Source organism: Microcebus murinus, chromosome 15, assembly GCF_040939455.1.
Source record: "Microcebus murinus isolate Inina chromosome 15, M.murinus_Inina_mat1.0, whole genome shotgun sequence".
In the NCBI taxonomy this organism is placed as follows: domain Eukaryota; kingdom Metazoa; phylum Chordata; class Mammalia; order Primates; family Cheirogaleidae; genus Microcebus; species Microcebus murinus.
Window position 1 is genome coordinate 78497733 of NC_134118.1, and position 26036 is coordinate 78523768.

At 57.4% G+C, this 26036-nt stretch overlaps 4 pseudogenes; all 4 read left to right on the plus strand.

The window, feature by feature from the left end:
* Positions 1 to 1097: 1097 nt before the first annotated feature.
* Positions 1098 to 1216, plus strand: LOC142876708 (uncharacterized; annotated as a pseudogene).
* Positions 1217 to 5942: 4726 nt separating this feature from the next.
* On the plus strand, positions 5943 to 6061 carry LOC142876709 (uncharacterized; annotated as a pseudogene).
* Positions 6062 to 18836: 12775 nt separating this feature from the next.
* LOC142876712 (uncharacterized) lies at positions 18837 to 18955 on the plus strand (annotated as a pseudogene).
* A 3826-nt stretch (positions 18956 to 22781) lies between these two features.
* On the plus strand, positions 22782 to 22900 carry LOC142876713 (uncharacterized; annotated as a pseudogene).
* Positions 22901 to 26036: the final 3136 nt, after the last annotated feature.

Consider the following 26036-nt stretch of genomic DNA (forward strand, 5'->3'; position numbering starts at 1 on the left):
CTGAATGCCGCTAGCTCGCGACCCACCCACGGGAGAACCTGGTCAGGGTACTTTCTCTCAGGGGCAGACTCTGATCCGGGCGGGCTACCGGTGTCTCTGTTTGCTCCTTTCTTTCTTCCACTTCGGGAAAGGCTTTCTTACTGGGTGTGGAAATCTCCTATGCCTTTCCTCGCCTATTCTGTCAGCTCTAAAATTCTCTTTCGGTTGCCACCCTCACAGATGGATTAGGAAACTCTTTGCGGTGCACTCATTAGTGAAATGACCTCAATGACGCTGGAATCCAATATCTAATCGCCGATTTTTAGCGAGTCCACACGCCAGGGTGGTTGGGGTCCAGTGCAGCCCCGGCCAGGTCCAGGCCCCTTGGACTGGGCCACAGGAGGACAAAGAGGAGGGTCCCGGCCCCCACGGTAGGTAGAGGTGCGGGCAGTTCTCCAAGGGCTTGGGTGTTTTCCAGAGGGAGGAGATGGAGGGGACTGATTTCTTCAGCGCCCCACAAACCACGCCACCCCACCCCACCCATGGGACACATCCCGAGAGAGAGAGAGAGAGAGAGAGAGAGAGAGAGAGAGAGAGAGAGAGAGAGAGAGAGAGAGAGACGCCCCATACACTGGCTCCCCTCCCCCGTGCGCTGTGCCCCAGCCCTGGCCCGGGGGAATAGGCGGCCGCCGGGCCACAGGGTGGGGGGCGCAGCTGAAAGGGGTTGTGGGGGAGGGCCGCCCCTGGCTGGGGTCAAAGGGCGAGCGCCCCGCCCCTCCCGCCCGTGCGAGCTGGGGGTGGGGGGCGGGGAGGTGAAGGAGGCCAGGCAAGGAGAGGAGGGGGGCTTGAAGGTCTCCACCTTGGCGGGTCCAGCCGTGGAGGCGCATCTTGTGTGAGTGTGAGTGAGTGAGTGAGTGTGAGTGTGAGTGTGTGTGTATACAGAGACAGCCCCCAACCCCGGCCCGCCCCGCCTGTCACCCCCGTCCCTCGGAGCTCGCGGGACCCGGCCGGCGAACTCAACAGGCCCGACCCGGCGCGGGGCCTGGGGCGGGGGGAGGAGGCGGCGGGGAAGCGCAGAGAGGCTCGGCTTCTTGAGCGGGGCAGGGGCGCCCTCCGCCGTCCACGGCCACACCACCCCGAACGCGCCCGATCCCGTCTGGTCTCGGAAGCTAAGCAGGCTCGGGCCTGGTTAGAACTTGGATGGGAGACCGCCCGGGAATACCGGGTGCCGTAGGCTTCTTCTTTTTTTTTTTGCCTCTGGTTCTGTCGCGTTTCTGGGAGTGCGGGGGCGGCCCGGGGTGGGGGTGACCCCCACCCTCAGCGTCCGCCGCGGTGCCTGGCGCGCCCCAGCCCGCACCGTGGGGCCTCCTCTTGTCCCGAGCCGCGACACCGCCGCCACGCGGCAGCATGCGTGGCTTCTGGACAGTCAGGTCTCAGACCAAAGGTCTGCTCTGTGGGAGCCGACACGCTGGAGGAAACCTTGAGAGTCTGAGAGGGGAGGGAGTTCCAGAAGAAGGCCAGGATGTCATTTTGAGGGAGTATGTGACCAGAACTCGTCCCGTTGCTTTTGGGGTTCTATGGGCTACACGTAGGAATCTTTGGTGGTGGCACCTGATGTTGGGGGATCCGGAGTCACACCCAGACCTGCTCCACAGGCCTCCTTTTACTTTTCTCTTCGGATTCATTTTTTTTTTTTTTTTTTTGAGACAGAGTCTCGGTTTGGTGCCCAGGCTAGAGTGAGTGCCGTGGCGTCAGCCTAGCTCACAGCAACTTCAAACTCCTGGGCTCCAGTGATCCTTCTGCCTCAGCCTCCCGGGTAGCTGGGACTGCAGGCATGCGCCACCATGCCCCGCTAATTTTTATATATATATCAGTTGGCCAATTAATTCCTTTCTATTTATAGTAGAGACGGGGTCTCGCTCTTGCTCAGGCTGGTTTTGAACTCCTGACCTTGAGCAATCCGCCCGCCTCGGCCTCCCAAGAGCTAGGATTACAGGCGTGAGCCACAGCGCCCGGCCGGATTCATTATTTTTAAAAAGTGTCTCTTATCTCTATTATTGCATTTTCTTTTCTCTCTCTTTTCAAGCAGATGATGGGAGTCCAAGTATTAAGGTGACATGTGTTGCCCGTGCCCCCCTCCCCCCCCCCGTGTTCTTATTCATTTACCTCTCATGTTGCTCCAGCATATTGTGGGGGCACCAATGTTAAGGTCGGGTGCGTTGACCTCTCCCAGCCTCCCCCCTCGGGTCAGAGCTTCAAGTGCGCCCATCCCCCAGTCGGTGGGTCAGAGCTTCAAGTGCGCCCATCCCCCAGTCGGTGCGTACCCACCCCATTCCTAATGGATGTGTATGCCCATCTCCTCCCCCCACCCGCCCGACACCCACCCGAAGAAGGTGATTCCTCTGTGTCCACTTAGGTGTCCATCGGTTCGTACCCATTTGCTGGTGAGCGCGAGCACGTGATGCTCGTGTGTCCATTCTTGGGATACTTGGCTTACTGGAACGGGTTCCAGCTCTGGCCAGGAGAACCACGAGAGGTGCCCCCTCACCGCTGCTCCTCATAGCCGAATAGCACTCCGTGGTGTCCACGCGCCACATTTTATTTACCCACTCGTGGGTCGATGGGCACTCGGGTGGCTTCCAGGTCTTTGCGATTGTGACTTGTGCCCTGACACTAACCCTAACCCTTACCCAGCCCGTCTCCTCCACGGCCCCTGCCTGACTGACTCCTTCCCGCCCGGCCTATCACCTGTCACCGTCCTCTGCCCCTGCCTGACACGCTCCTCCCCGCCCAGGCCGTCACCGTCCTCGGCCCCTGCCTGACAGGGCTCCTCCGTCGCCTGGGCCTTCCAAGGGCTTGGTGTGGACGCTGGTTCCAGGACGCCCTCCCAGGAACCCGGTAGCAGGGCGGCCGCAGCGTCTCGCGCAACCCAACCGTCCGCCGGCTGGCCGCCATCGCTAAGTGGCCTGCGGGGGACGTGCTCCCGCTGTGCCGTGGGGGCCCAGCCTGGTGTCTTCTCTGAGGCCCCGCGGCTGCCGCTCCCCGCAAGGGGATAGCCGCGGAGGTGGGGACCGCCTCCTCATGGGGACGTACACCCAGCTCTCCACGTCGGATTCCGGGGCTCTCTGTCCTGCCAGAAGGCCCAGCTGGCCTGCGGGTCCTTAGAGTGGCAAAAACATCCGAAAACTGAGATTGAGGGTCCGGTGGGTGTCTGCACTTTTGTGCTGGGCACCCCAGGGAGGCCCGGTGGCTGGCTGGACAACGCGGTCTGCTGGGCTGGGGGGGGGGGTTTGGAGGAGCAACTGATGCCCTTTGCACTTTGGGTAGCAAGTGTCTGAGGTGTCTCTGGGCCCTGTGCCATGTGGGGGCGGGGGCGGGGGCGGGGTGGGAGGAGGAGGAGGAGGAGGAGGAGGAGGAGGAGGAGGAGGTGGGAAGGGCCGTGGCCTGCAGTCGTGTTCCCCGGGGTGGCACAGCATGTGGCTTCTTCCACAGGCTGCTTGGCCTGGGCTCCCTGCACCTGGGCCTTTGGAGGACTGGCCCTGTGCTTGCCAACACTTCCTGCAGGGACCCAGAGCTGGGAGGTTGCATCTCTCAGCCCTGGGTCGGGCAGAGCCCCAGCGGGCCATGCCCACAACCTCTCTCAGCAGGGGTCCCCCAGAAGGCTCCTTTGGGACCAGGATTCTCTTGCGGGTGACTCTTTAAGGTCTGGCCCCTGGATGGAGGGGCACCAGGAGTAGAGGAGCAGGAAGGGGAAGGGGGTGGCCATGCGAGGGGACACTTTCAGGCCAAGTCCCAGCTTCAGTCTGATCCTCCTGGGAACCCCGGGGTGGACATCACACCTCCTGGTTGCCCCGCTCTGAGACAAGGAGCCGGGCTTCGCATTCCCACAGCAGCCAGTCGTGGGCTGAGGACACCTGGGGCGTTGGGAACTCCCTGGCTTCTCCTTGGTTTAACATCTGGAGCTGCTTGTGAATTGTGCCGCCACACACACCCGAGTGCAGGTGTCTTCCGCACAGACTGCGGGCCTCGCTCTTCTGAATGCCGCTAGCTCGCGACCCACCCACGGGAGAACCTGGTCAGGGTACTTTCTCTCAGGGGCAGACTCTGATCCGGGCGGGCTACCGGTGTCTCTGTTTGCTCCTTTCTTTCTTCCACTTCGGGAAAGGCTTCCTTACTGGGTGTGGAAATCTCCTATGCCTTTCCTCGCCTATTCTGTCAGCTCTAAAATTCTCTTTCGGTTGCCACCCTCACAGATGGATTAGGAAACTCTTTGCGGTGCACTCATTAGTGAAATGACCTCAATGACGCTGGAATCCAATATCTAATCGCCGATTTTTAGCGAGTCCACACGCCAGGGTGGTTGGGGTCCAGTGCAGCCCCGGCCAGGTCCAGGCCCCTTGGACTGGGCCACAGGAGGACAAAGAGGAGGGTCCCGGCCCCCACGGTAGGTAGAGGTGCGGGCAGTTCTCCAAGGGCTTGGGTGTTTTCCAGAGGGAGGAGATGGAGGGGACTGATTTCTTCAGCGCCCCACAAACCACGCCACCCCACCCCACCCATGGGACACATCCCGAGAGAGAGAGAGAGAGAGAGAGAGAGAGAGAGAGAGAGAGAGAGAGAGAGAGAGAGAGAGAGACGCCCCATACACTGGCTCCCCTCCCCCGTGCGCTGTGCCCCAGCCCTGGCCCGGGGGAATAGGCGGCCGCCGGGCCACAGGGTGGGGGGCGCAGCTGAAAGGGGTTGTGGGGGAGGGCCGCCCCTGGCTGGGGTCAAAGGGCGAGCGCCCCGCCCCTCCCGCCCGTGCGAGCTGGGGGTGGGGGGCGGGGAGGTGAAGGAGGCCAGGCAAGGAGAGGAGGGGGGCTTGAAGGTCTCCACCTTGGCGGGTCCAGCCGTGGAGGCGCATCTTGTGTGAGTGTGAGTGAGTGAGACTCTGATCCGGGCGGGCTACCGGTGTCTCTGTTTGCTCCTTTCTTTCTTCCACTTCGGGAAAGGCTTCCTTACTGGGTGTGGAAATCTCCTATGCCTTTCCTCGCCTATTCTGTCAGCTCTAAAATTCTCTTTCGGTTGCCACCCTCACAGATGGATTAGGAAACTCTTTGCGGTGCACTCATTAGTGAAATGACCTCAATGACGCTGGAATCCAATATCTAATCGCCGATTTTTAGCGAGTCCACACGCCAGGGTGGTTGGGGTCCAGTGCAGCCCCGGCCAGGTCCAGGCCCCTTGGACTGGGCCACAGGAGGACAAAGAGGAGGGTCCCGGCCCCCACGGTAGGTAGAGGTGCGGGCAGTTCTCCAAGGGCTTGGGTGTTTTCCAGAGGGAGGAGATGGAGGGGACTGATTTCTTCAGCGCCCCACAAACCACGCCACCCCACCCCACCCATGGGACACATCCCGAGAGAGAGAGAGAGAGAGAGAGAGAGAGAGAGAGAGAGAGAGAGAGAGAGAGAGAGAGAGAGAGAGAGAGAGAGACGCCCCATACACTGGCTCCCCTCCCCCGTGCGCTGTGCCCCAGCCCTGGCCCGGGGGAATAGGCGGCCGCCGGGCCACAGGGTGGGGGGCGCAGCTGAAAGGGGTTGTGGGGGAGGGCCGCCCCTGGCTGGGGTCAAAGGGCAAGCGCCCCGCCCCTCCCGCCCGTGCGAGCTGGGGGTGGGGGGCGGGGAGGTGAAGGAGGCCAGGCAAGGAGAGGAGGGGGGCTTGAAGGTCTCCACCTTGGCGGGTCCAGCCGTGGAGGCGCATCTTGTGTGAGTGTGAGTGAGTGAGTGAGTGTGAGTGTGAGTGTGTGTGTATACAGAGACAGCCCCCAACCCCGGCCCGCCCCGCCTGTCACCCCCGTCCCTCGGAGCCCGCGGGACCCGGCCGGCGAACTCAACAGGCCCGACCGGGCGCGGGGCCTGGGGCGGGAGGCGGCGGCGGGGAAGCGCAGAGAGGCTCGGCTTCTTGAGCGGGGCAGGGGCGCCCTCCGCCGTCCACGGCCACACCACCCCGAACGCGCCCGATCCCGTCTGGTCTCGGAAGCTAAGCAGGCTCGGGCCTGGTTAGAACTTGGATGGGAGACCGCCCGGGAATACCGGGTGCCGTAGGCTTCTTCTTTTTTTTTTTGCCTCTGGTTCTGTCGCGTTTCTGGGAGTGCGGGGGCGGCCCGGGGTGGGGGTGACCCCCACCCTCAGCGTCCGCCGCGGTGCCTGGCGCCCCAGCCCGCACCGTGGGGCCTCCTCTTGTCCCGAGCCGCGACACCGCCGCCACGCGGCAGCATGCGTGGCTTCTGGACAGTCAGGTCTCAGACCAAAGGTCTGCTCTGTGGGAGCCGACACGCTGGAGGAAACCTTGAGAGTCTGAGAGGGGAGGGAGTTCCAGAAGAAGGCCAGGATGTCATTTTGAGGGAGTATGTGACCAGAACTCGTCCCGTTGCTTTTGGGGTTCTATGGGCTACACGTAGGAATCTTTGGTGGTGGCACCTGATGTTGGGGGATCCGGAGTCACACCCAGACCTGCTCCACAGGCCTCCTTTTACTTTTCTCTTCGGATTCATTTTTTTTTTTTTTTTTTTTTGAGACAGAGTCTCGGTTTGGTGCCCAGGCTAGAGTGAGTGCCGTGGCGTCAGCCTAGCTCACAGCAACTTCAAACTCCTGGGCTCCAGTGATCCTTCTGCCTCAGCCTCCCGGGTAGCTGGGACTGCAGGCATGCGCCACCATGCCCCGCTAATTTTTATATATATATCAGTTGGCCAATTAATTCCTTTCTATTTATAGTAGAGACGGGGTCTCGCTCTTGCTCAGGCTGGTTTTGAACTCCTGACCTTGAGCAATCCGCCCGCCTCGGCCTCCCAAGAGCTAGGATTACAGGCGTGAGCCACAGCGCCCGGCCGGATTCATTATTTTTAAAAAGTGTCTCTTATCTCTATTATTGCATTTTCTTTTCTCTCTCTTTTCAAGCAGATGATGGGAGTCCAAGTATTAAGGTGACATGTGTTGCCCGTGCCCCCCTCCCCCCCCGTGTTCTTATTCATTTACCTCTCATGTTGCTCCAGCATATTGTGGGGGCACCAATGTTAAGGTCGGGTGCGTTGCCCTCTCCCAGCCTCCCCCCTCGGGTCAGAGCTTTAAGTGCGCCCATCCCCCAGTCGGTGCGTACCCACCCCATTCCTAATGGATGTGTATGCCCATCACCTCCCCCCACCCGCCCGACACCCACCCGAAGAAGGTGATTCCTCTGTGTCCACTTAGGTGTCCATCGGTTCGTGTTAGAGACTAAGACCCTTCATATTCCAACGACTTGCCCTATGCACGGGCCTCCTCGTCCTAGAAAATAGCACCCAGCTCCCCAGCTGTAGTTCCAAGAAGAATGCATTCCATGCCATGCTTGCTCCAGGGCATGCCACCTGCAATTGTTCCCAACCCCCTGCCAGGTTGGGGTTGAGAGATCCATCACAAAGAGCTTCCGGTGCCATTGGGATGCTGATTGGGGCTGATTAGCCCACAGGAAAGCCTCATTATTCCCCCACTCTATTTTTCTGTTTCTACTTCCTTGTTTTCTGTATATAAAACCTACTAAAAATCCAAGTAAAGTAGACCTTAACAATCATTCGCTTGGTCTCGTTCCTTTCTCTGGCTCATCTCTTTCAGGCACGGTCCCCCTCGCCCCCGCGAGTAACAAGGTCCCGCGGGTCGGGACAAGTGGCGCCCAACGTGGGGCTCGAGGTACGGACTTTTGTCGGATGACGCCACGGAGTGCTCTTCGGCCGAAGGAAACCCTACAGAGACCCTCGTTCTGCCGCTCACAGAGTCGACGGTCTGGTGAGTAAAATTTTACATTGTCACCCCATCGAGATGGGCCATTCATTGTCTAAAGAGGCCGTTTTTATTAAGGATCTCAAGGCCTCACTCAGAGAGAGAGGAATTAGAGTTAAGAAAAAGGATCTAGTAAAGTTTTTTGCGTTCATTGATCGTGCTTGTCCTTGGTTTATTATTGGTGGACCTGAGATTCACCCACACAAATGGCAAAAAGTAGGTAGAGATTTAAATGATTTACTTCTAAGTCAGGGCCCAAATGCCGTCCCTGTATCTGTTTTTTTGTACTGGGGACTAATCAGAGATATTGTTGAAGGGGCAGATTCAGACCCCAATAAAAAGCAGCTGCTCTCAGTAGCAGAATTCTGCCTCCGACCCGTGTCGCGGTCCGCTTCGAGAACGTCTTTAAAGACAGCCGAAGGGCCGGTTTCTCCTAATAATTTCAAGAGACCAACATGTCCTTCCCCTTGCCCCTCAGTTTGTATTAATATGCCCCCTCAGGACCCCTCAGCTGAGCTCCAAACATCTAGAGAGGAGCCCCCGATTAGTAGGCCAGACACCAAGACCCTCTATCCTCCCTTACCGGAGGGTACAGCCCCTCATGCATTTAATTACCCGGTGTTCAAAAAACAACCCCTCCGAGAGTCCCTCGACCCCGCAGAAGAGGCAACCCTCAGAGAGGAAGCGGCCCGATATCACAATCCCGAATGGCCTCCTCCTTACGCGCCCCAGATTTGCGCACCTTCGTTAATGCCTCCCCTTACAATGCCCTTACTTTTGCGTACCAAAGAAGACTTAAGTCAAAGGGTTACGCAATTAAAGGATGTTTTACAACTTCAAAGAGAGTTTGCCCAGCTTTCCAAAGACTTGTCCTCCCTCCAAGATACGCTTAAAGAGTCGGTCTTCATTAGCCACCCACGTCAAGAGACCGCCCAGTCACACGCCACCTTAAATAAAAAATCCTTAAAATCCTCCCATAAAGCCCTAGCATTCCCGATAGTTACCAGGTCTAATAGGCAAAGAGACCTTACCGCCCCTTCTTCGAGCCAGTCCCCGCCCCAAAATTCAGATAATGAGGATACGAAAGGGAGGGAAAAAAAAAGTAATAGTAATGACCCCCCAAAAGAGGCAGTCCCGGGGCCCACTACAGAGCCCACTGAGTTCCGCAGACTAAAACTTAAGACTTTAAAAAAATTAAATTCCGCTGTTAAGACATATAGGCCCAATGCACCCTTTACCTACTCCCTCCTAGAGGCAGCCTCAAGAGGCGGCTACTTGCTCCCCAGAGAATAGACCAGGCTGGTTCAGGCAGTCCTCTCTCGCAGACAGTTCCTCTCGTAGAAAGCCGATTTTCTTGACCGTTGTCAAACTACGGCTAATAATAATTTAAAAAACCCCAATTCTGCCTCTTAGACCCTTAAAAAACTTAGCGGACAAAAAAAGTTTGCCACTGAACAGCGCCAAAGGAGACTCCCAATCGGGCTTTTGTCTCAGACCGCCGCAGCCGCTTTCAGAGCCTGGCAAACACTTCCCTCTACGGGATCTATTCTCACTCCCCTGACAAAAATCACCCAGGGAGCTCAAGAGGGCTTTAGTAAATTTATAAGTAGGCTTTTAAAATCTGCTAAAAAGACCCTCAGACAAGAGGGTGGTAATAATAAACTTATTAAACAATTGGCCTATGAAAATGCTAACAGCGCTTGCAAGGCCATCCTCAGGGGCAAACTTAAAAACAAAGACCTTAATGACATAATTAAAATGTGTAATAATGCTGACCCCTTCGCCCATAAGGTGTCGCAGGCTGTGCAGCTTGCGGTCAGGGCTGCCATTCAAGGCACTGCAGCACAGAGAGGCTGTTTTAAGTGTAGTCAGCCAAGGCACTTTGTGAGACAGTGTCCCTTAGCCACCTCCTCTGCTGCCCCTAGCCTCAGTGGACCACCAGGCAGGCCAACTCGGCCCCCCTCCCTCTGTCCTCGCTGCAAGAGGGAATACCATTGGGCTAGTGAGTGCCGTTCTAAGACCGATGCCCTTAGAAATCCCTTGCCACCCCTTTCAAAAAACGGCCTGAGGGGCCAGCCCCGGGCCCCTCGTCCTATTCAATTTCAGTCGGCCTCGGGGAACAGCCGACAAGAGGATCCCCAGCCCCTAGACTGCTCCGAGCCACCACAGGGAGTGCCGGAGTAGACTTGTGTGCCTCCTCCGACACAATATTAAAACCTGAAAATGGTGTTCAAATTTTGCCTACTGGCTCATTTAGACCCTCACCAGCTAATATGTTCTTTTTTATTCTAGGCCGAGCCTCCTCCACTCTTGCAGGGCTCATAGTCCACCCTTCCATAGTAGATAGTGACTTTACCAGAGAGATTAACATCTTAGCCAGCGCGCTTACTGGCCCTGTGTGTGTCTCTAAGAGACAGCGCTTAGCTCAGGCATTGCCCTTGCCCCTTAATACATCCTTCCCAGCCATCGCCTCTAACCGAGGTGCTTCCTGCCCTGGCTCTTCTGATCTTTATTGGGTCCAAGCTATCACCAAAAAACGACCCACCCTGCAGTTAAAGTTAAATGGTAAACTTTTTAAAGGCCTTCTTGATTCTGGCGCCAATTCCACAGTTATTGCCCAAAACGCCTGGCCCAAATCATGGCCACTACAGCCTTCCCTTACGCACTTGCAAGGTATAAGACAGTCTAATAATACTCTCCAGAGCTCAAAAATTTTAACATAAAAAGACCCTGAAAGAAATAAAGGCACCACCCAACCCTTTGTAGTCCCAAAACTGCCTGTTAACTTATGGGGGCGTAATATCCTTGCACAAATGAATGTCATTATGTGTAGCCCCAATAAAGTTGTAGCCAGCCAAATGCTTAAACAGAGATTCCTCCCAAGACAGGGCTTAGACAAAGAGGGTCAGGGACTAAGAGCACCCCTGACCACCCCCCCTAAATCAGACAGATCAAGACTAGGGTTCAAAAAACATTTTTTATAAGGGCCATTAATCCCCCTACACTTCAGGCAGATAAAATCACTTAAAAAAATGACTCACCTGTCTAGATCAATCAGTGGCCCCTCCCATCTAACAAGCTAGCCGCAGCTACAGCGTTGGTGCAAAAACAATTAGCTGCTAGACACATAGAGCCCTCTACTTCACCATAAAACACCCCTATTTTTGTCATTCAAAAAAGGACTGGCAAGTGGCGGCTGCTACAAGACTTACAGGCTGTTAATCAAACTATGGTTCCCATGGGGGCACTCCAGCCTGGTTTGCCTTCGCCCGTAGCTATCCCCAAAAGCTACTATAAAATAGTCATTGACCTAAAAGACTGCTTTTTCTCCATACCATTGCACCCAGATGACTGTAAGCGCTTTGCCTTCAGTCTTCCGGTAGTAAATTATATAAGACCCTCCCCGCGTTTCCAGTGGCGAGTATTGCCTCAAGGCATGGCCAACAGCCCTACCCTTTGCCAAAAATATGTAGCTCAGACAATTGATTCTTTTAGAATTCAATATCCTCAAATATATATAATTCATTATATGGATGACATTCTTTTTGCTAGAGCCGACGAGGCAACTTTACATCAAGTTACTATGCAGGTTGTCTCGGCCTTACAAGCTCGAGGCCTCCGCTTGTCCCCCGAAAAGATTCAGGTCTGTCCCCCTCACCTGTTCCTAGGTTTTGAATTATTCCCCAATAAGGTCCTCTCCCAAAAAGTACAGATCAGGAAAGACTCTCTTCAATGCCTTAATGATTTTCAGCGTCTTCTAGGCGACATTAATTGGCTTCGCCCATATTTAAAACTCACCACAGGACAGTTAAAACCCCTATTTGACATCCTGCAGGGAGATACTGACCCAACCTCTCCCCGCTCCCTAACTAAAGAAGGGCAGCAAGCGCTTAATTTGGTCGAGCAGGCCATAAATGCCCAGGCCATTGGCTACTTCTCCCCAGATTCCCACCTGTACTTTATTGTCCTCCCCACCCCCTTTTCACCCACGGGACTCTTTTGGCAGGGCAAGCCTCTTTTTTGGGTTCACCTATCGGCTTCCTCCCCTAAAGTCCTCCCCACCTACCCTTACTTAGTAGCTAAGATTATTCGCCTGGGGCGAGAAAACTCCCTTAAGCTCTTTGGAAAGGATCCAGATATCATAATACTCCCTTATAATGCTTCTCAAATTCGGTGGCTAATACAAAATGATGATGATTGGGCGGTTAACTGTACGTCTTTCCAGGGCAAACTAGATAATCATTACCCCCCTGATAAACTAATTCAGTTCCTCTATCGGACACCTGTAATATTTCCCAGGAAAACAAGAGTCTCCCCCATTCCAGGAGCCGTCTTAGTCTTTACCGACGGATCCTCCTCAGGCACCGCGGCCTATAGCATTAATGGCCAGGTCCGCAGTTTTCCCACCAGATTCTCCTCTGCTCAACTCGTTGAGTTAGCAGCCTTAGTCGCGGTCTTCAAAAACGTAGATCAGTCACCATTTAACTTGTATACTAATAGTTCTTATGTTGCTCATGCTGTCGCCGCTTTGGAAACTGTGCCTCATATTCGGCCCTCCAACAATACCACTCAAATGTTCCAGCAACTACAAGGGCTCATTCACTCCCATTCTGCGCCCTTTTTTATAGGCCATATTCGCGCCCACACTGGCCTTCCTGGGCCTCTAGTAGCTGGAAATAATCTTGTTGATCAGGCGACTCGCGTTGCAGGTGCTGTTCACAATATCACTGTTGATCCTGTCTGCGCTGCACGCCAGGCTCATGACTTACACCATCTCAACGCCCATACCCTCAGGCTTAAATTCTCCATTACTAGAGAACAGGCCAGAGAAATCGTCCGCCAATGCAGGGCTTGTTTTACCCTTCTTCCTGAGCCACACCTAGGAGTCAACCCTCGCGGCCTGATCCCTGGGGAGCTCTGGCAGATGGATGTCACTCATTACCCCCCTTTCGGAAAGCTTAAATATGTACATGTCTCTATAGATACTTGCAGTGGATTTATCTTTGCTTCCCTACAAACAGGCGAGGCCACCCGCCACGTTATCAACCATATTATAGCCTGTCTCACCTCCCTCCCTCAGCCTAAAGTTATTAAGACTGACAATGGCCCGAGATACGTCAGCTCCAACTTCAAAAGTTTTTGTGCTCAGTTAGGCATTAAGCATATTACAGGCATTCCATATAACCCTCAGGGCCAAGGTATTGTAGAGAGAGCTCATCAGACGTTTAAAAATATGCTCTCCAAACTACAATCGAGAAGAGGAATTTTGTACCCTTTGACAGGTAATTCCAAAACCCTGCTTAATCATGCCCTGTTCATTTTAAATTTTCTCACCTTTGACACTGCCGGCAAAACAGCTGCCGACCGCCTTTGGCACCCATCCACCACGGATACTTATGCACAGGCCTTATAAAAAGAGCCGCTTACAGGCAAATGGCTGGGGCCTGACCCTGTCCTCATATGGGGAAAAGGACATGCCTGCATCTACGATACCCAGGCAGGAAATGCCAGATGGCTACCAGAAAGAGTAATTAAGTTATATAACCCACCCAGAGAATCCCCTGAGAAGAATTCTTAATTCTGTTCTCTTCCAGAAATACAATGACTCCCCGAGAGAAGACGCTGATCCTCCTGTGCCTAGTTCTGGCCACGGTCAAGAACACCACCGCAGCCAACATCCACCAGGTCTACAACTATACATGGCAAATAATTAATGAGGCAGGAGACGTTGCCAATTCCTCCTCGCACCTCTCTGCCACTACGCCATGGGATCCACTAGAAATTGACCTATGCGTGTTGGCCCTTAGAGCCCATGACTATTGGGGCACGTCCTCACATTTTGCACCACAGGTAAAACCCATTAACACGGGAGAACCAGACACCAGTTCTCGGCCAGGCTGTAGCTCTGGGGTTCGAAGAACCTATCTAACCATGGCCCCTATATATGTTTGCCCTGGGGCTCATCGAGACCGTTCTCTTGCTGAAGCATGTGGCTATGCCCCTGACTTCTTTTGTGCCTCCTGGGGCTGTGAGACTACGGGCGATACCTACTGGAGCCCCTCCTCCTCCTGGGACTATATAACAGTTAAAAGAAAATCCCCTTCCCCATACCACCTCAACAGCGGTCCGGTCCCCTTTAAAAAAGAGTGTAGCAACCAGTGGTGCAACCCCCTGTTAATTTCATTCACTGAAGCTGGAAAAAAGGCTTCTTGGGACCAGTCCAGGAGATTTGAATGGGGGCTCAGACTTTACATATCTGGGAGAGATATTGGTCTCACATTTAAAATCAAGTTAATTAAAAGCCTCCCCAGAGGTCCTACAGTCGCATTAGGCCCTAATAACAACCTTCACCCACCTCGACCTCACGGTCCCTCCAGGGACCTACCCTCCTCCCCAACTGTGTCCCCTCCTCCGCTCAGCACCTCCCTATACCAACCTACCCTGCCCGAGGGGCCCCCTTCCTCGGCAGAACTAATTCTCTCCTTAGTCAACGCCTCTGTCAGGACCATCCGAGAGGCCAATAATTCAGAATATCAGGAATGTTGGGTATGCTACTCCCCCCGGCCTCCCTTCTATGAAGGCGTCGCTACTTTTGGTGAGCCATTATTTACTAATGACACCAGCAGACTCAGATGGGGTCTAGAGACCCATGATGGCCTGACACTCAGCCAAGTCACAGGCCTAGGTCTTTGCCTTCTTAGCCCAAGGATGCTCCCTCCCGCACCCTTAGAGAAAATATGCAATCAGTCAATTACTGTCAACTCCACTTTTCAGTATATTCAGGCATCTAACACCTCCTATTTTGCTTGTTCTTCTGGCCTTACCCCGTATGTAGTCTCTGCAACGTTTCTTGAGCATAGAGAGTATTGTGTATTAGTCATGCTCTTTCCCAGACTCACTGTACATCCTGCTAATGAGTTACTTCAGTTTTGGGAGCGAGGCACCACAATGCCCCGGGAAAAAAGAGAGCCCATCACGGCCATAACACTCGCAGTTGTTCTAGGCCTTGGTGCCACAGGGGCTGGAACAGGCATAGCCTCTCTGGTCACCTCCAATCAACAATACCTACAGCTCTCTGTAGCCATCGATAATGACCTCCGAGAGCTACAGCAAGGTCTAAAATATCTTAAGGAGTCCCTCGCTTCACTCTCTGAGGTAGTGTTACAAAATAGAAGAGGCTTAGATTTAGTGTTCCTCCAAGAGGGAGGTTTGTGCGCAGCACTCAAAGAAGAATGCTGCTTCTACGCAGACAAAACAGGCCTGGTAGAAGATAGTATTGAAAGAGTTAGACAAAGCCTTGAAAATAGAAAGAAACAGAGGGAACAAAGTGAGGCATGGTATCAAAATTGGTTTTCCACATCCCCCTGGCTATCCACATTGCTTCCCAGTGTCTTAGGGCCGTTTATAGGTTTTTTGTTGCTTCTCACTTTTGGGCCTTGGGCATTCAAAAAACTAACCAACTTTGTCAAGTCGCAGGTAGACGCAGCCACACAAAAATCGGTCTCCGTGTTTTACCAACGGCTAGAACTAAGAGGCTCCAGAGAAGACCTCCATGAAGAGTCTCCCAACACACCCACTAAAGGTCTAAATTTCTCAGACCTTGCCTCAGACATGGAACGCAGTTGGTTCCAAAGGCTGTGGAGACGCCCATGACGGGATTATCGCGATGCCGCGTACCAGGTGCACACCCCACCAGCTGTGAGGTAACTCCATGACGGGAATATTGTAGGTCCATGCCCGGAGGCACACTTCATAATCAGAAGTGCCGGAGCTGGATGCCACCTACATAGCCTAAGACAGAGGCCTCACCGACATTTCAATCGCCATATCGATCTTATATTTGGGGTGCTGGTCGCAGAAGCCCATCGCGTAGCCTAAGACAGGCTCTCCACCAACCTGCGTAAATCTCCCTCATATTAATAAAGATAGGGGGAGATGTTAGAGACTAAGACCCTTCATATTCCAACGACTTGCCCTATGCACGGGCCTCCTCCTCCTAGAAAATAGCACCCAGCTCCCCAGCTGTAGTTCCAAGAAGAATGCATTCCATGCCATGCTTGCTCCAGGGCATGCAACCTGCAATTGTTCCCAACCCCCTGCCAGGTTGGGGTTGAGAGATCCATCACAAAGAGCTTCCGGTGCCATTGGGATGCTGATTGGGGCTGATTAGCCCACAGGAAAGCCTCATTATTCCCCCACTCTATTTTTCTGTTTCTACTTCCTTGTTTTCTGTATATAAAACCTACTAAAAATCCAAGTAAAGTAGACCTTAACAATCATTCGCTTGGTCTCGTTCCTTTCTCTCGCTCATCTCTTTCAGGCACGGTCCCCCTCGCCCCCGCGAGTAACAAGGTCCCGCGGGTCGGGACAGGTTCGTACCCATTTGCTGGTGAGCGCGAGCACGTGGTGCTCGTGTGTCCATTCTTGGGATACTTGGCTTACTGGAACGGGTTCCAGCTCTGGCCAGGAGAACCACGAGAGGTGCCCCCTCACCGCTGCTCCTCATAGCCGAATAGCACTCCGTGGTGTCCACGCGCCACATTTTATTTACCCACTCGTGGGTCGATGGGCACTCGGGTGGCTTCCAGGTCTTTGCGATTGTGACTTGTGCCCTGACACTAACCCTAACCCTTACCCAGCCCGTCTCCTCCACGGCCCCTGCCTGACTGACTCCTTCCCGCCCGGCCTGTCACCTGTCACCGTCCTCTGCCCCTGCCTGACACGCTCCTCCCCGCCCGGGCCGTCACCGTCCTCGGCCCCTGCCTGACGGGGCTCCTCTGTCGCCTGGGCCTTCCAAGGGCTTGGTGTGGACGCTGGTTCCAGGACGCCCTCCCAGGAACCCGGTAGCAGGGCGGCCGCAGCGTCTCGCGCAAGCCAACCGTCCGCCGGCTGGCCGCCGTCGCTAAGTGGCCTGCGGGGGACGTGCTCCCGCTGTGCCGTGGGGGCCCAGCCTGGTGTCTTCTCTGAGGCCCCGCGGCTGCCGCTCCCCGCAAGGGGATAGCCGCGGAGGTGGGGACCGCCTCCTCATGGGGACGTACACCCAGCTCTCCACGTCGGATTCCGGGGCTCTCTGTCCTGCCAGAAGGCCCAGCTGGCCTGCGGGTCCTTAGAGTGGCAAAAACATCCGAAAACTGAGATTGAGGGTCCGGTGGGTGTCTGCACTTTTGTGCTGGGCACCCCAGGGAGGCCCGGGGGCTGGCTGGACAACGCGGTCTGCTGGGCTGGGGGGGGGGGTTTGGAGGAGCAACTGATGCCCTTTGCACTTTGGGTAGCAAGTGTCTGAGGTGTCTCTGGGCCCTGTGCCATGTGGGGGCGGGGGCGGGGGCGGGGTGGGAGGAGGAGGAGGAGGAGGAGGAGGAGGAGGAGGAGGAGGTGGGAAGGGCCGTGGCCTGCAGTCGTGTTCCCCGGGCTGGCACAGCATGTGGCTTCTTCCACAGGCTGCTTGGCCTGGGCTCCCTGCACCTGGGCCTTTGGAGGACTGGCCCTGTGCTTGCCAACACTTCCTGCAGGGACCCAGAGCTGGGAGGTTGCATCTCTCAGCCCTGGGTCGGGCAGAGCCCCAGCGGGCCATGCCCACAACCTCTCTCAGCAGGGGTCCCCCAGAAGGCTCCTTTGGGACCAGGATTCTCTTGCGGGTGACTCTTTAAGGTCTGGCCCCTGGATGGAGGGGCACCAGGAGTAGAGGAGCAGGAAGGGGAAGGGGGTGGCCATGCGAGGGGACACTTTCAGGCCAAGTCCCAGCTCCAGTCTGATCCTCCTGGGAACCCCGGGGTGGACATCACACCTCCTGGTTGCCCCGCTCTGAGACAAGGAGCCGGGCTTCGCATTCCCACAGCAGCCAGTCGTGGGCTGAGGACACCTGGGGCGTTGGGAACTCCCTGGCTTCTCCTTGGTTTAACATCTGGAGCTGCTTGTGAATTGTGCCGCCACACACACCCGAGTGCAGGTGTCTTCTGCACAGACTGCGGGCCTCGCTCTTCTGAATGCCGCTAGCTCGCGACCCACCCACGGGTGAACCTGGTCAGGGTACTTTCTCTCAGGGGCAGACTCTGATCCGGGCGGGCTACCGGTGTCTCTGTTTGCTCCTTTCTTTCTTCCACTTCGGGAAAGGCTTCCTTACTGGGTGTGGAAATCTCCTATGCCTTTCCTCGCCTATTCTGTCAGCTCTAAAATTCTCTTTCGGTTGCCACCCTCACAGATGGATTAGGAAACTCTTTGCGGTGCACTCATTAGTGAAATGACCTCAATGACGCTGGAATCCAATATCTAATCGCCAATTTTTAGCGAGTCCACACGCCAGGGTGGTCGGGGTCCAATGCAGCCCCGGCCAGGCCCAGGCCCCTTGGACTGGGCCACAGGAGGACACAGAGGAGGGTCCCGGCCCCCACGGTAGGTAGAGGTGCGGGCAGTTCTCCAAGGGCTTGGGTGTTTTCCAGAGGGAGGAGATGGAGGGGACTGATTTCTTCAGCGCCCCACAAACCACGCCACCCCACCCCACCCATGGGACACATCCCGAGAGAGAGAGAGAGAGAGAGAGAGAGAGAGAGACGCCCCATACACTGGCTCCCCTCCCCCTTGCGCTGTGCCCCAGCCCTGGCCCGGGGGAATAGGCGGCCGCCGGGCCACAGGGTGGGGGGCGCAGCTGAAAGGGGTTGTGGGGGAGGGCCGCCCCTGGCTGGGGTCAAAGGGCGAGCGCCCCGCCCCTCCCTCCCGTGCGCAGTCAGCGGCCCCGGCGCGCTGGGGGTGGGGGGCGGGGAGGTGAAGGAGGCCAGGCGAGGAGAGGAGGGGGGCTGGAAGGGCTCCACCTTGGCGGGTCCAGCCGTGGAGGCGCATCTTGTGTGAGTGTGAGTGAGTGAGTGCGTGTGAGTGTGTGTGTATACAGAGACAGCCCCCAACCCCGGCCCGCCGCTCCCTGCCCGCCCCGCCTGTCACCCCCGTCCCTCGGAGCCCGCGGACCCGGCCGGCGAACTCAACAGGCCCAACCCGGCGCGGGGCCTGGGGCGGGGGGAGGAGGCGGCGGGGAAGCGCAGAGAGGCTCGGCTTCTTGAGCGGGGCAGGGGCGCCCTCCGCCGTGCAGGGCCACACCACCCCGAACGCGCCCGATCCCGTCTGGTCTCGGAAGCTAAGCAGGGTCGGGCCTGGTTAGAACTTGGATGGGAGACCGCCCGGGAATACCGGGTGCCGTAGGCTTCTTCTTTTTTTTTTTGCCTCTGGTTCTGTCGCGTTTCTGGGAGTGCGGGGGCGGCCCGGGGTGGGGGTGACCCCCACCCTCAGCGCCCGCCGCGGTGCCTGGCGCCCCAGCCCGCACCGTGGGGCCTCCTCTTGTCCCGAGCCGTGACACCGCCGCCACGCGGCACCATGCGTGGCTTCTGGACTGTCAGGTCTCAGACCAAAGGTCTGCTCTGTGGGAGCCGACACGCTGGAGGAAACCTTGAGAGTCTGAGAGGGGAGGGAGTTCCAGAAGAAGGCCAGGATGTCATTTTGAGGGAGTATGTGACCAGAACTCCTCCCGTTGCTTTTGGGGTTCTATGGGCTACACGTAGGAATCTTTGGTGGTGGCACCTGATGTTCGGGGATCCGGAGTCACACCCAGACCTGCTCCACAGGCCTCCTTTTACTTTTCTCTTCGGATTCATTTTTTTTTTTTTTTTTTTGAGACAGAGTCTCGGTTTGTTGCCCAGGCTAGAGTGAGTGCCGTGGCGTCAGCCTAGCTCACAGCAACTTCAAACTCCTGGGCTCGAGTGATCCTTCTGCCTCAGCCTCCCGGGTAGCTGGGACTGCAGGCATGCGCCACCATGCCCCGCTAATTTTTTATATATATATCAGTTGGCCAATTAATTTCTTTCTATTTATAGTAGAGACGGGGTCTCGCTCTTGCTCAGGCTGGTTTTGAACTCCTGACCTTGAGCAATCCGCCCGCCTCGGCCTCCCAAGAGCTAGGATTACAGGCGTGAGCCACAGCGCCCGGCCGGATTCATTATTTTTAAAAAGTGTCTCTTATCTCTATTATTGCATTTTCTTTTCTCTCTCTTTTCAAGCAGATGATGGGAGTCCAAGTATTAAGGTGACATGTGTTGCCCGTGCCCCCCTCCCCCCCCCGTGTTCTTATTCATTTACCCCTCATGTTGTTCCAGCATATTGTGGGGGCACCAATGTTAAGGACGGGTGCGTTGCCCTCTCCCAGCCTCCCCCCTCGGGTCAGAGCTTCAAGTGCGCCCATCCCCCAGTCGGTGCGTACCCACCCCATTCCTAATGGATGTGTATGCCCATCCCCTCCCCCCACCCGCCCGACACCCACCCGAAGAAGGTGATTCCTCTGTGTCCACTTAGGTGTCCATCGGTTCGTACCCATTTGCTGGTGAGCGCGAGCACGTGGTGCTCGTGTGTCCATTCTTGGGATACTTGGCTTACTGGAACGGGTTCCAGCTCTGGCCAGGAGAACCACGAGAGGTGCCCCCTCACCGCTGCTCCTCATAGCCGAATAGCACTCCGTGGTGTCCACGCGCCACATTTTATTTACCCACTCGTGGGTCGATGGGCACTCGGGTGGCTTCCAGGTCTTTGCGATTGTGACTTGTGCCCTGACACTAACCCTAACCCTTACCCAGCCCGTCTCCTCCACGGCCCCTGCCTGACTGACTCCTTCCCGCCCGGCCTATCACCTGTCACCGTCCTCGGCCCCTGCCTGACGGGGCTCCTCCGTCGCCTGGGCCTTCCAAGGGCTTGGTGTGGACGCTGCTTCCAGGACGCCCTCCCAGGAACCCGGTAGCAGGGCGGCCGCAGCGTCTCGCGCAACCCAACCGTCCGCCGGCTGGCCGCCCTCGCTAAGTGGCCTGCGGGGGACGTGCTCCCGCTGTGCCGTGGGGGCCCAGCCTGGTGTCTTCTCTGAGGCCCCGCGGCTGCCGCTCCCCGCAAGGGGATAGCCGCGGAGGTGGGGACCGCCTCCTGATGGGGACGTACACGCAGCTCTCCACGTCGGATTCCGGGGCTCTCTGTCCTGCCAGAAGGCCCAGCTGGCCTGCGGGTCCTTAGAGTGGCAAAAACATCCGAAAACTGAGATTGAGGGTCCGGTGGGTGTCTGCACTTTTGTGCTGGGCACCCCAGGGAGGCCCGGGGGCTGGCTGGACAACGCGGTCTGCTGGGCTGGGGGGGGGTTTGGAGGAGCAACGGATGCCCTTTGCACTTTGGGTAGCAAGTGTCTGAGGTGTCTCTGGGCCCTGTGCCATGTGGGGGTGGGGGCGGGGGCGGGGTGGGAGGAGGAGGAGGAGGAGGAGGAGGAGGAGGAGGTGGGAAGGGCCGTGGCCTGCAGTCGTGTTCCCCGGGCTGGCACAGCATGTGGCTTCTTCCACAGGCTGCTTGGCCTGGGCTCCCTGCACCTGGGCCTTTGGAGGACTGGCCCTGTGCTTGCCAACACTTCCTGCAGGGACCCAGAGCTGGGAGGTTGCATCTCTCAGCCCTGGGTCGGGCAGAGCCCCAGCGGGCCATGCCCACAACCTCTCTCAGCAGGGGTCCCCCAGAAGGCTCCTTTGGGACCAGGATTCTCTTGCGGGTGACTCTTTAAGGTCTGGCCCCTGGATGGAGGGGCACCAGGAGTAGAGGAGCAGGAAGGGGAAGGGGGTGGCCATGCGAGGGGACACTTTCAGGCCAAGTCCCAGCTCCAGTCTGATCCTCCTGGGAACCCCGGGGTGGACATCACACCTCCTGGTTGCCCCGCTCTGAGACAAGGAGCCGGGCTTCACATTCCCACAGCAGCCAGTCGTGGGCTGAGGACACCTGGGGCGTTGGGAACTCCCTGGCTTCTCCTTGGTTTAACATCTGGAGCTGCTTGTGAATTGTGCCGCCACACACACCCGAGTGCAGGTGTCTTCTGCACAGACTGCGGGCCTCGCTCTTCTGAATGCCGCTAGCTCGCGACCCACCCACGGGTGAACCTGGTCAGGGTACTTTCTCTCAGGGGCAGACTCTGATCCGGGCGGGCTACCGGTGTCTCTGTTTGCTCCTTTCTTTCTTCCACTTCGGGAAAGGCTTCCTTACTGGGTGTGGAAATCTCCTATGCCTTTCCTCGCCTATTCTGTCAGCTCTAAAATTCTCTTTCGGTTGCCACCCTCACAGATGGATTAGGAAACTCTTTGCGGTGCACTCATTAGTGAAATGACCTCAATGACGCTGGAATCCAATATCTAATCGCCAATTTTTAGCGAGTCCACACGCCAGGGTGGTCGGGGTCCAGTGCAGCCCCGGCCAGGTCCAGGCCCCTTGGACTGGGCCACAGGAGGACACAGAGGAGGGTCCCGGCCCCCACGGTAGGTAGAGGTGCGGGCAGTTCTCCAAGGGCTTGGGTGTTTTCCAGAGGGAGGAGATGGAGGGGACTGATTTCTTCAGCGCCCCACAAACCACGCCACCCCACCCCACCCATGGGACACATCCCGAGAGAGAGAGAGAGAGAGAGAGAGAGAGAGAGAGAGAGAGAGAGAGAGAGAGAGAGAGAGAGACGCCCCATACACTGGCTCCCCTCCCCCGTGCGCTGTGCCCCAGCCCTGGCCCGGGGGAATAGGCGGCCGCCAGGCCACAGGGTGGGGGGCGCAGCTGAAAGGGGTTGTGGGGGAGGGCCGCCCCTGGCTGGGGTCAAAGGGCGAGCGCCCCGCCCCTCCTGCCCGTGCGCAGTCAGCGGCCCCGGAGCGCTGGGGGTGGGGGGCGGGGAGGTGAAGGAGGCCAGGCAAGGAGAGGAGGGGGGCTGGAAGGGCTCCACCTTGGCGGGTCCAGCCGTGGAGGCGCATCTTGTGTGAGTGTGAGTGAGTGAGTGCGTGTGAGTGTGTGTGTATAGAGAGACAGCCCCCAACCCCGGCCCGCCGCTCCCTGCCCGCCCCGCCTGTCACCCCCGTCCCTCGGAGCCCGCGGGACCCGGCCGGCGAACTCAACAGGCCCGACCCGGCGCGGGGCCTGGGGCGGGGGGAGGAGGCGGCGGGGAAGCGCAGAGAGGCTCGGCTTCTTGAGCGGGGCAGGGGCGCCCTCCGCCGTGCAGGGCCACACCACCCCGAACGCGCCCGATCCCGTCTGGTCTCGGAAGCTAAGCAGGGTCGGGCCTGGTTAGAACTTGGATGGGAGACCGCCCGGGAATACCGGGTGCCGTAGGCTTCTTCTTTTTTTTTTTGCCTCTGGTTCTGTCGCGTTTCTGGGAGTGCGGGGGCGGCCCGGGGTGGGGGTGACCCCCACCCTCAGCGCCCGCCGCGGTGCCTGGCGCCCCAGCCCGCACCGTGGGGCCTCCTCTTGTCCCGAGCCGTGACACCGCCGCCACGCGGCAGCATGCGTGGCTTCTGGACTGTCAGGTCTCAGACCAAAGGTCTGCTCTGTGGGAGCCGACACGCTGGAGGAAACCTTGAGAGTCTGAGAGGGGAGGGAGTTCCAGAAGAAGGCCAGGATGTCATTTTGAGGGAGTATGTGACCAGAACTCCTCCCGTTGCTTTTGGGGTTCTATGGGCTACACGTAGGAATCTTTGGTGGTGGCACCTGATGTTCGGGGATCCGGAGTCACACCCAGACCTGCTCCACAGGCCTCCTTTTACTTTTCTCTTCGGATTCATTTTTTTTTTTTTTTTTTTTTTTGAGACAGAGTCTCGGTTTGTTGCCCAGGCTAGAGTGAGTGCCGTGGCGTCAGCCTAGCTCACAGCAACTTCAAACTCCTGGGCTCGAGTGATCCTTCTGCCTCAGCCTCCCGGGTAGCTGGGACTGCAGGCATGCGCCACCATGCCCCGCTAATTTTTTATATATATATCAGTTGGCCAATTAATTTCTTTCTATTTATAGTAGAGACGGGGTCTCGCTCTTGCTCAGGCTGGTTTTGAACTCGTGACCTTGAGCAATCCGCCCGCCTCGGCCTCCCAAGAGCTAGGATTACAGGCGTGAGCCACAGCGCCCGGCCGGATTCATTATTTTTAAAAAGTGTCTCTTATCTCTATTATTGCATTTTCTTTTCTCTCTCTTTTCAAGCAGATGATGGGAGTCCAAGTATTAAGGTGACATGTGTTGCCCGTGCCCCCCTCCCCCCCCCGTGTTCTTATTCATTTACCCCTCATGTTGTTCCAGCATATTGTGGGGGCACCAATGTTAAGGACGGGTGCGTTGCCCTCTCCCAGCCTCCCCCCTCGGGTCAGAGCTTCAAGTGCGCCCATCCCCCAGTCGGTGCGTACCCACCCCATTCCTAATGGATGTGTATGCCCATCCCCTCCCCCCACCCGCCCGACACCCACCCGAAGAAGGTGATTCCTCTGTGTCCACTTAGGTGTCCATCGGTTCGTACCCATTTGCTGGTGAGCGCGAGCACGTGGTGCTCGTGTGTCCATTCTTGGGATACTTGGCTTACTGGAACGGGTTCCAGCTCTGGCCAGGAGAACCACGAGAGGTGCCCCCTCACCGCTGCTCCTCATAGCCGAATAGCACTCCGTGGTGTCCACGCGCCACATTTTATTTACCCACTCGTGGGTCGATGGGCACTCGGGTGGCTTCCAGGTCTTTGCGATTGTGACTTGTGCCCTGACACTAACCCTAACCCTTACCCAGCCCGTCTCCTCCATGGCCCCTGCCTGACTGACTCCTTCCCGCCCGGCCTATCACCTGTCACCGTCCTCTGCCCCTGCCTGACACGCTCCTCCCCGCCCGGGCCGTCACCGTCCTCGGCCCCTGCCTGACGGGGCTCCTCCGTCGCCTGGGCCTTCCAAGGGCTTGGTGTGGACGCTGCTTCCAGGACGCCCTCCCAGGAACCCGGTACCAGGGCGGCCGCAGCGTCTCGCGCAACCCAACCGTCCGCCGGCTGGCCGCCCTCGCTAAGTGGCCTGCGGGGGACGTGCTCCCGCTGTGCCGTGGGGGCCCAGCCTGGTGTCTTCTCTGAGGCCCCGCGGCTGCCGCTCCCCGCAAGGGGATAGCCGCGGAGGTGGGGACCGCCTCCTCATGGGGACGTACACCCAGCTCTCCACGTCGGATTCCGGGGCTCTCTGTCCTGCCAGAAGGCCCAGCTGGCCTGCGGGTCCTTAGAGTGGCAAAAACATCCATCCGAAAACTGAGATTGAGGGTCCGGTGGGTGTCTGCACTTTTGTGCTGGGCACCCCAGGGAGGCCCGGGGGCTGGCTGGACAACGCGGTCTGCTGGGCGGGGGGTTTGGAGGAGCAACTGATGCCCTTTGCACTTTGGGTAGCAAGTGTCTGAGGTGTCCCTGATCCCTGCACCATGTGGGGGGGGGCCGTGACCTGCAGTCGTGTTCCCGGGGTGGCACGGCATGTGGCTTCTTCCACGGGATGCTTGGCCTGGGCTCCCTGCACCTGGGCCTTTGGAGGACTGGCCCTGTGCTTGCCAACACTTCCTGCAGGGACCCAGAGCTGGGAGGTTGCATCTCTCAGCCCTGGGTCGGGCAGAGTCCCAGCGGGCCATGCCCACAACCTCTCTCAGCACGGGTCCCCCAGAAGGCTCCTTTGGGACCAGGATTCTCTTGCCGGTGACTCTTTAAGGTCTGGCCCCTAGATGGAGGGGCACCAGGAGTAGAGGTGCAGGAAGGGGAAGGGGGTGGCCATGCGAGGGGACACTTTCAGGCCAAGTCCCAGCTTCAGCCTGATCCTCCTGGGAACCCCGGGGTGGACATCACACCTCCTGGTTGTCCCGCTCTGAGACAAGGAGCCGGGCTTCGCATTCCCACAGCAGCCAGTCGTGGGCTGAGGACACCTGGGGCGTTGGGAACTCCCTGGCTTCTCCTTGGTTTAACATCTGGAGCTGCTTGGGAATTGTGCCGCCACACACACCCGAGTGCAGGTGTCTTCTGCACAGACTGCGGGCCTCGCTCTTCTGAATGCCGCTAGCTCGCCACCCACCCACGGGTGAACCTGGTCAGGGTACTTTCTCTCAGGGGCAGGCTCGGATCCGGGCGGGCTACCGGTGTCTCTGTTTGCTCCTTTCTTTCTTCCATTTCGGGAAAGGCTTCCTTACTGGGTGTGGAAATCTCCTATGCCTTTCCTCGCCTATTCTGTCAGCTTTCAAATTCTCTTTCAGGCCGGGCGCGGTGGCTCAAGCCTGTAATCCTAGCTCTCTGGGAGGCCGAGGCGGGCGGATTGCTCGAGGTCAGGAGTTCGAAACCAGCCTGAGCAAGAGCCAGACCCGGTCTCTACTGTAAATAGAAAGAAATTAATTGGCCAACTAATATATATAGGAAAATGAGCCAGGCATGGTGGCGCATGCCTGTAGTCCCAGCTACTTGGGAGGCTGAGGCAGAAGGATTGCTTGAGCCCAG